General features: G+C 39.9%; 1 long non-coding RNA gene across 1 annotated transcript; it reads left to right on the top strand.

Moving 5' to 3' along the window:
* The first annotated feature begins 3,521 nt into the window (after nt 1-3,521).
* LOC114919221 (uncharacterized) lies at nt 3,522-7,062 on the top strand. The gene is made up of 3 exons (XR_003807691.2): nt 3,522-3,679; nt 6,045-6,201; nt 6,296-7,062. It is a non-coding gene; the product is annotated as an uncharacterized lncRNA (long non-coding RNA).
* The last annotated feature ends 3,582 nt before the right edge of the window (nt 7,063-10,644 follow it).

Genomic DNA, 10,644 nt, shown 5'->3' on the forward strand with positions numbered 1-10,644 from the left:
TCATCACCTGAAGTTGGAAGAAACACTCATGCAATCATTTACTGTCTTGCTGTGATTATATTTAATTAAAAATAGTTTCATTTTAGAATCTCTGGATGATTGTTCAGCGAAAAAGGAGTGAAGAGAGAAATAATTGATTAGATCATTTTTTTAAAACCATGCAGTAAATTGTCTTTACAATGAGCTATTTGACTTCTTATTTTGTGAAACCTGACAGATCTTTATAAGAAATTAAGGAATAAAATAAAGTCTGTTAAAAACTTGAAATACACCTGTATGAAGTGTTTGTTTTTTGGGTCTGTCTGCCTTTATTGGATCGGACAGCCGAAGAGAGACAGGAAATGTTGGGAGGAGAGAGTGGGGGATGACATGCAGCAAAGAGCCGAGGTCAGAATTGAACCCACGGTCCTTTTGAGATGAGGTATAAAGACTCCATACATAACCGCTTGTCCATCTGTCACACTGTGGAATGAGTTTATTTTTTAACCTGTGTATTATTGTTTTTTTATAATTGAATTATCTGCTAATTGTTTTTAAAACAGTTTCTTTCTGCTACCGTAGACGCTCACTGTGAATAGGAGACTTATCCAAAATGGTGCACGCTGACATTGAGGATTCTGTGAATCTAATTTTTAGATTTTGAAACAATGAATTTGTAAATTAAGCAACACTTTAATCTGTTTATTATTTTATTATCAAATACAGTTCTACAGTTCTTATAGTAAATGATAGGAACTTAGTAGACATAACATTTTATAGACTTATTTTTATTTTTTTTAAATCCTGAAACAAATGATGAGGCAATCAGATCTCAAATGGTTTGATCATAACAAAGTTTAACCAGAGTAACACTGAATCAGCAGAATTTTAGACATTTTTGAATTTCTAATTCACTTTTATTTATTTATTTTTAATACATTTTTTGAATTCTTGCAACACATTGTTACAGGATACGATGGGAGAACCAGAGCGAACCCGGAGAAAACCCGTTTTCCAAATCATGACATTTTTTGAATTCTTGCAACACATTGTTACAGGATACGATGGGAGAACCGGAGCGAACCCGGAGAAAACCCCTTTTTCCAAATCATGATGTTATTATAGAGGGTGGTGTGGGGGCATGGGGGGTGGGGGGTCCTATGAACTTAAGTCCTGCCCCACATCCTTAGGCAGCCTTAGGCCTATCTGGGGAAGAAAAACTGCATTATAGGGTGAAGTGAGGGCCTTGGTGTCAGGTGAGTTTTAAAAAGGGAGGTGATATAGTTTTCAGCTTCTTGATCCTCCATATTCAGGAGAACCAACCCAATCGCCCCATTGCCAAACTTCTTGCTCAGGTCTTTGAAAATGGCCTTCTGGATTTTATCCAAGTGTTTTGATTCGATTTGAAAATCTCCTCCGTGCACTTCAGCCCATATCTTTTCAAACAGGCGCTTAATCATAGTCTCTGGCTTCACTAAGGTGTGTTCCACCTTAGCATTGCTGAACATCTGTATAACTAACATTTCAACAAGTATTTTGACAGATGTTCTCTTAAAAAGTTCTTCTACGCTCTCAGTCGGTACAAAAGGTGAAACTTTGGTGACCTGAGGTCCCTTCTGTGACTCCATTTGCTCTTTTTCTGACAAAGCTTGCTCAGTCTCTTCCAAAGCAAGCATCACCCTGTTGCTATGGGTGTCTACCTGAAAGGAAAGCCACCACTTCATCAGTGCCAGAAAACACCAGACTCTGGCTTGTATCTCACCATAGATGTCAGGAAACACATCCCTGCAATATGGTTCTAGGGTAAGCTCCGGCAATAATCCATGTACACAGTGATTGTAAAGGAGATCACTGAGTCCTTTTGTTAATACCAGGACATTAGCCTTGGTAAAATTAATCAGCTTTGGATATACACAAACCTGGTTTCCATTTTGAAGGGTCTCCATATCTTGTTTAAAAAACAGAGAGTCAATACTGTCAGCCAATGACTGAATTGACTCTCTGCTTTCAACTTTTGGGACACGACGGAATTTGATCTTAAGCTGTTGTACAAGGCGCTGAATGGACATTTTGGCAAAGCTCTTTGCAAAAAAGTGATGTATCTTGTCCAGTGCTCCTTTAAAAACCTGTTTGTTTTTCTTTTCTGGTGTCAGGCTTACATCGTCTATTTCTTCCACACTCTGAACTTCTTCTGCGATTGACTGAGCGATGTCTTCAGCAATCACTTGAATATCCTGAAAAGTGTCCCTCTTTAGCAGCTCAGAGCCCGCCATGCTGTCCAAAAGAGGTTCTGCGAACGCCAGTAACTCTCTGCTAAGAACTTTGTGAAAAGCTTCTGTTTTTGCACTCAAACGGCTGTCTGCTGATCCTCTGGACCTCTTCTGTTGGACTCCTGATCCTAGAGATCTGGTTTGTGACAGACAGCTGTCCTTACTGTCAGCCACCTCTAGATCTTCAATGACCAAGTCCATCTCTGTTGAGATGTTACTTTGTCTCTTCTTTTGCTCCTTGGCTTTGGCCAAGGTCACCGTGCAGATATTCATCATCTCGCCTATGAATGTTTTTAACATTGTGCGAGCATGTCTCACCATCTTATTCAGTCTTTTCGGGGGTGTGATTCGTGGATTGATTGAATACTCCTGTGAGTTTGCTCTAGCTAAGAGGGTAGACTTGATGCTTAGGGCAACCTCTTTAGCAATTAAATCTGTCAATTTGTCAGAGCTGTCACATTTACATTGGTCAATATTTAAAACCTCAGCAAAGCTCTGAGAAATTGTGTCTCTCAAAGTAGCTTGAATCCTATCCTCAGAAAGGACAATATTTCTTCGTGTAACAGTTTCCATCAAAGAATTGGCTAAAAACGTTATTAATTCCAAAATCAATTCGGCCAACTGAAGTTTGGTGGTATCATCCGCATTTCTATTTTTCATCATTGCCCATTGTTCTGAAGTCATCCTTTCAAAAAAGGATTCAATCAGTGGACAAACAGAAGCAACTTTAATCTCCATGAACTCCTCTGCCTCTTTGATTCTACAGTCAATACTGTCCATTGTGATTTCTGTATGGATGTATTTCTACCTTGTATTTAGATCAATTATAAATGATGTTTTGGTTATTTCTCTCGTCTATCTGTCTGTCAGATAAGCTGCTTGTAAGATTTCTCAACTAATAAGAGCTCCGTCCTTTAACTTCACTGTCCTCTAAATGTATGCTCCCCTTAGCTATCTTTCTCAACATGGCACAGATCAAAGGCAAAAAAAGCCCTCTGTCACGTCAGAGATCAAAGTCAGTTAAGCTCCGCCCCCAAATTTAGTGTTGCTAGGCAACACTAAATTTGCGTGAGAAACAGCACGCAGATAAATTACTAGGATAACGCCCACCAAGTTGTGCCGCTATATTTTTTAACTACGGAACAGATAGGAATCAAAGGGGTTTCCTACAGAGTTCAGAAGGAGCTTGCCAAGCACCAGCTAATCAAAAAAAAAAGAAATATAGCTACCCAACAGCCAATCAATAAATAGCATTGCTGTATCCGGGTAAGATTTAGATATTCCCGCTACAACAACGCTACATCCTGGTTACAAAGAAGACGCCAATGACACTTTGATTCAGACGCTCGCTGAAGTACAGACTGATCGACGTGGGAGAGGACCGTTATATTTACAGTCTATGGAGAAGAGGACCATATGGTATTAATACAGTAAGTCATCTCATCATTAGATTTCTGTATGTTGGGGAATATTGTGTCCAGTCAGCTGGTAATCAGTAATATTAGCTAACAGTTTGACCAGAGTGTGTGAACTAGACAGCCAGTTGAATCCTTTAATAGTTTGTTCGTTTCTATGAAGATTATTTCAGGTCTCGATAGAGAAACGTTGAACTAGTAAACAGTTTTCTACTGTTGCTATGGTGGTTGCTATGGACGCTATCAACAACGAACCGGAAGGAAGTGGACGTTCGGTTCGCGGTTCTTACAACGGGTTACGTCAGACCCTACACATCAAACTAAGCTCCTATGTAATAAATAATGATTTCTGTTACATTTTTATGGATGTCTTTCATTACAACCAAATTTAATAAAACGATTGGAACAGATAGATGTATATTAGCAACATTATAAACTATAACATGTAACAATACATAAAGACAATACTGTACAGTTTGTGTGATTTATATGATTTCATAATTTTATTTAACAAAATAATCCTGACGGATTAGATTAATACCAGAAAATGCAATCAATAAAGTAAACGGCCGGCGATAAGAACTACAAACGGGCGCATGACACTGACATCAGATAATGACGTATTGATAATCGTCACTTGTCAGCGACCTCTTTATTAGATCTTTCAGGGGATATTTACTGATGTTTTTTAAGGTTGCTTGCAAAAACACATCTTAAATCTGTGCGCCAAGTCTGATCTGATTGGTCGGCCTGTCGGCTCTGCCGTAATTGGTCAGTCGCTCAGCCACTCTGGCTCCGAGGTCCGGGGAGCAAAAACACATTAGCACCTTAGCACTAAAGATAAAGAGATAAAGATAAACTGTATTGATCCCCCGTGGGGGAAATTTGTGCATTACAGCAGCTCCAGAAAACGGGACGGAATATAATTATTAAAAATAAAAATGGAAGTTAAAAATCAAATCAAACATATTTACATCAGTTAAATAAAAAAAATACAATAATGGAAAATTACACAGTAACTACACTGGAAAGAGTTATTGTTATTAAAAAAACACACACAGTGTGTAGCATTATTGAGATGAGTCATGAGGTGGTGATGCTGTTAAAGAGTCTGATTAAACTACTGTGCTACCGCAGTCGACGGCATATCGTGGGCGTGCAACATGAGCTGCTGGGCCACAACGGGCCAATGGGCTTAGATCAGTGATCTCACACTGACAAGACGTCACACTGGCAAAAACATTTCGAGGGGGGCTAGAACCGAGCGTTACATGCAGCTAATGCTGCAGCTAACAGGAGGAGGTAGGAGAAGCCGCATTTCCGCAGACTTTGAATTTTTGCACATAGATGTGCCTAAACATGCACAGGACACTTGGAAAACACACTAAAGAGCATATAAAACCAGAAAAAGCATAATATGGGACCTTTAATATCTTTCAATATCGTACATTTATCATCAAGTGTGGTTTTTAGTTTTATTGAAGATGCCTGCATCAAGACGCACAGAGCGCACAGAGACCTGGCGGTGGCTTCACACATTTCGCCTCCTCCATACTCAGCACATCTTCATCAGCTGCAGGTATTTATTCTGTAAATAATTCAAGTGTGGACATTAAGTCGGGGCATCTCTGACACGATCATTAGGCCTATATATCCTCATAATTAGTCACAGAGCAGACAGAGTTTCCCATGAAAAAAAGCGGCCAACAATCAAATGTTTTTGTTCGTTGATCAAACTTTTGATTACTAATATGATATAGTGAGGCAGACTGCTGACTGACGTGAACACTCTGACAATATGAAGAAGTCAGTGTGGGTCCTGTAAACATGTAAACATTGCAGATATTCTCGTGCTGAATGATGAACGGTGGATGTTTTGGTGCTGTAGGAGGACAGCGTGAATGCAGCAGCGACGTGGTGTCATTCTCTGATTTTTCTTCAGTTTGTGATCCTCCTGCTGCAGTAAACTACCGATATGTTCCTCACTTCATTCACAAACTCCTCTGTTTCTGGGTCAAAGTTTCGTTTATTCGTCTAAACTTCCGGGTTTGGCCGCGATCCAGCGCTGGAAACCTTTGATCTGCCCCCTCGTTTGTATGCATTTTCATTCACGAGCTGCTTTGCATTGACTGTTTATGGTTGAATGTGGGCGTGTAGATGGCGGAACATGGGACTAATCTACGTGCGCACATTTCCAGGTGGATCGTGATTTATAAAGGGAACATTGCGTGCAGGTGTTCGTACGAACGGTTTTATAAATCTGAATCATTTTGTGCGCACGTCATTTCCGGGTTTTTGCCGCACTTACATTTTCAGTATGGATTGTACGCACTCTTTTATAAATGAGACCCCAGTTCTTTACACATGGTGCTCTTTTTAGATTTCAGGAACTACTTCCTTTCCATGGGCCACAGGAACAGGACAAGGTGAGTGAGGAGTTCCTGGAGTATCAACTCATGGAGATCCCCATGCCCCAAGATCCCACCACCTTTAATGTTGAGGAGTTTTGGGGGAGTATGTCCTCAACCAAGAGCAAGGTAAGAAATATTTGGCAGCAGCTGACAGACACATAATTAATTGACATAATAAAAGCAAAACATTTGATGAATAGTTGGTTCCTTTTTTTCCAAGGTGACTGGTTTGAGTCAGTTTGGGAGGCTATCTAAGATAGCAACATTAGTTTTAGTGCTCCCACACTCAAATGCGGACGCAGAGAGGGTTTTCTCCATGGTCGGCCGAAACATGACCAAAACGAGAAACAGCTTGGCACTGAATGGAACACTTTCATCAATCATGACAGTCAAAATGGCTGGCCTGGAACCACAGTGTTTCAAATGGGAGCCACCAACCCCCTGTGCTGAAGGCCTCCAAACCTGCCACTAACACCTACAATAAACAACACTAACCATAATCACACACACACAATCTCCCACAAGGGAGGGCAGATAAGCACCCCTGCACTAAGAAATGTTGTCAATAAATAGTTTTATTTGTACAAATTTATGTGTCTTTTTTCAGATTTTACCCAAACTGCCGCCGCAGCCAAAATCTCACTCTGAACTCAGTTCAAAACTTGAGAGCCCTGGATATCGGTAAATGTTGGACTTCATCTTGCCCATTTAACCAACACGGCTCCATATTTCATCACCTGAAGTTGGAAGAAACACTCATGCAATCATTTACTGTCTTGCTGTCATTATATTTAATTTCATTTTAGAATCTCTGGATGATTGTTCAGTGAAAAAGTAGTGAAGAGAGAAATAATTGATCAGATAATGTTTTTAAAACCATGCAGTAAATTGTCTTTACAATGAGCTATTTGACTTCTTATTTTGTGAAACCTGACAGATCTTTGTAAGAAATTAAGGAATAAAATAAAGTCTGTTAAAAACTTGAAATACACCTGTATGAAGTGTTTGTTTTTTGGGTCTGTCTGCCTTTATTGGATCGGACAGCCGAAGAGAGACAGGAAATGTTGGGAGGAGAGAGTGGGGGATGACATGCAGCAAAGAGCCGAGGTCAGAATTGAACCCACGGTCACCATACATAACCGCTTGTCCATCTGTCACACCGTGGAATGTGTTTATTTTTTAACCTGTGTATTATTGTTTTTTTATAATTGAATTATCTGCTAATTGTTTTTAAAACAGTTTCTTTCTGCTACCGTAGACGCTCACTGTGAATAGGAGACTTGTCCAAAATGGTGCACGCTGACATTGAGGATTCTGTGAATCTAATTTTTAGATTTTGAAACAATGAATTTGTAAATTAAGCAACACTTTAATCTGGCAGTCTGAATTGTTTATTATTTTATTATCAAATACAGTTCTACAGTTCTTATAGTAAATGATAGGAAATTAGTAGACATAACATTTTATAAACTTATTTTTATTTTTTTTAAATCCTGAAACAAATGATGAGGCAATCAGATCTCAAATGGCTTGATCATAACAAAGTTTAACCAGAGTAACACTGAATCAGCAGAATTTCAGACATTTTTGAATTTCTAATTCACTTTTATTTATTTATTTTTAATACATTTTAAAAATCCGTGCAACACATTGTTACAGGATACGATGGGAGAACCAGAGCGAACCCGGAGAAAACCCCTTTTTCCAAATCATGATGTTATTATAGAGGGGGGATGGGGGCCTCCTTATTTCGTCTGAAAGGTGAAGTGAGGGCCTTGCTGATGGCCCTAAAGACCCTGCAGACAGCGTTAGGCCTTGGTGTCAGGTGAGTTTTAAAAAGGGAGGTGATATAGTTTTCAGCTTCTTCAAACTCCATATTCAGGAGAACCAACCCAATCCCTCCATTGCCAAACTTCTTGCTCAGGTCTTTTAAAATGGCCTTGTAAATTTTATCAAAGTTTTTGTATTTGATTTGAAAATCTCCTCCGTGCACTTCAGCCCATATCTTTTCAAACAGGCGCTTAATCATAGTCTCTGGCTTCACTAAGATGTGGTCCACCTTAGCATTGTTGAACATCACTGCAACTAACATTTCAACAAGTATTCTGACAGATGTTCTCTTAAAAAGTTCTTCTACGTTCTCAGTCGGTACAAAAGGTGAAACTTTGGTGACCTGAGGTCCCTTCTGTGACTCCATTTGCTCTTTTTCTGACAAAGCTTGCTCAGTCTCTTCCAAAGCAAGCATCACCCTGTTGCTATGGGTGTCTACCTGAAAGGAAAGCCACCACTTCATCAGTGCCAGAAAACACCAGACTCTGGCTTGTATCTCACCATAGATGTCAGGAAACACATCCCTGCAATATGGTTCTAGGGTAAGCTCCGGCAATAATCCATGTACACAGTGATTGTAAAGGAGATCACTGAGTCCTTTTGTTAATACCAGGACATTAGCCTTGGTAAAATTAATCAGCTTTGGATATACACAAACCTGGTTTCCATTTTGAAGGGTCTCCATATCTTGTTTAAAAAACAGAGAGTCAATACTGTCAGCCAATGACTGAATTGACTCTCTGCTTTCAACTTTTGGGACACGACGGAATTTGATCTTAAGCTGTTGTACAAGGCGCTGAATGGACATTTTGGCAAAGCTCTTTGCAAAAAAGTGATGTATCTTGTCCAGTGCTCCTTTAAAAACCTGTTTGTTTTTCTTTTCTGGTGTCAGGCTTACATCGTCTATTTCTTCCACACTCTGAACTTCTTCTGCGATTGACTGAGCGATGTCTTCAGCAATCACTTGAATATCCTGAAAAGTGTCCCTCTTTAGCAGCTCAGAGCCCGCCATGCTGTCCAAAAGAGGTTCTGCGAACGCCAGTAACTCTCTGCTAAGAACTTTGTGAAAAGCTTCTGTTTTTGCACTCAAACGGCTGTCTGCTGATCCTCTGGACCTCTTCTGTTGGACTCCTGATCCTAGAGATCTGGTTTGTGACAGACAGCTGTCCTTACTGTCAGCCACCTCTAGATCTTCAATGACCAAGTCCATCTCTGTTGAGATGTTACTTTGTCTCTTCTTTTGCTCCTTGGCTTTGGCCAAGGTCACCGTGCAGATATTTTTCATCTCGCCTATGAATGTTTTTAACATTGTGCGAGCATGTCTCACCATCTTATTCAGTCTTTTCGGGGGTGTGATTCGTGGATTGATTGAATACTCCTGTGAGTTTGCTCTAGCTAAGAGGGAAGACTTGATGCTTAGGGCAACCTCTTTAGCAATTAAATCTGTCAATTTGTCAGAGCTGTCACATTTACATTGGTCAATATTTAAAACCTCAGCAAAGCTCTGAGGAATTGTGTCTCTCAAAGTAGCTTGAATCCTATCCTCAGAAAGGACAATATTTCTTCGTGTAACAGTTTCCATCAAAGAATAGGCTAAAAACGTTATTAATTCCAAAATCAATTCGGCCAACTGAAGTTTGGTGGTATCATCCGCATTTCCATTTTTCATCATTGCCCATTGTTCTGAAGTCATCCTTTCAAAAAAGGATTCAATCAGTGGACAAACAGAAGCAACTTTAATCTTCTTTAACTCCTCTGCCTCTTTGATTCTACAGTCAATACTGTCCATTGTGATTTCTGTATGGATGTATTTCTACCTTGTATTTAGATCAATTATAAATGATGTTTTGGTTATTTCTCTCGTCTATCTGTCTGTCAGATAAGCTGCTTGTAAGATTTCTCAACTAATAAGAGCTCCGTCCTTTAACTTCACTGTCCTCTAAATGTATGCTCCCCTTAGCTATCTTTCTCAACATGGCACAGATCAAAGGCAAAAAAAGCCCTCTGTCACCTGACGTCAGAGATCGAAGTCAGTTAAGCTCCGCCCCCAAATTTAGTGTCGCTAGGCGACACTAAATTTGCGTGAGAAACACTGCGTGAGAAAAGCCACTGTATTTTTTAACTACGGAACAGATAGGAATCAAGGGGGTTTCCCATAGAGTCCAGAAGGAGCTTGCCACGCACCAGCTAATCAAAAAAAAAAAGAAATATAGCTACCCAACAGCCAATCAATAAATAGCATTGCTGTATCCGGGTAAGATTTAGATATTCCCGCTACAACAACGCTACATCCTGGTTACAAAGAAGACGCCAATGACACTTTGATTCAGACGCTCGCTGAAGTACAGACTGATCGACGTGGGAGAGGACCGTTATATTTACAGTCTATGGAGAAGAGGACCATATGGTATTAATACAGTAAGTCATCTCATCATTAGATTTCTGTATGTTGGGGAATATTGTGTCCAGTCAGCTGGTAATCAGTAATATTAGCTAACAGTTTGACCAGAGTGTGTGAACTAGACAGCCAGTTGAATCCTTTAATAGTTTGTTCGTTTCTAGGAAGATTATTTCAGGTCTCGATAGAGAAACGTTGAACTAGTAGACAGTTTTCTACTGTTGCTATGGTGGTTGCTATGGACGCTATCAACAACGAACCGGAAGGAAGTGGACGTTCGGTTCGCGGTTCTTACAACGGGTTACGTCAGACCCTACACATCAAACTAAGCTCCTATGTAA

Source organism: Labrus bergylta, chromosome 6 (genome assembly GCF_963930695.1).
Source record: "Labrus bergylta chromosome 6, fLabBer1.1, whole genome shotgun sequence".
Lineage (NCBI taxonomy): Eukaryota > Metazoa > Chordata > Actinopteri > Labriformes > Labridae > Labrus > Labrus bergylta.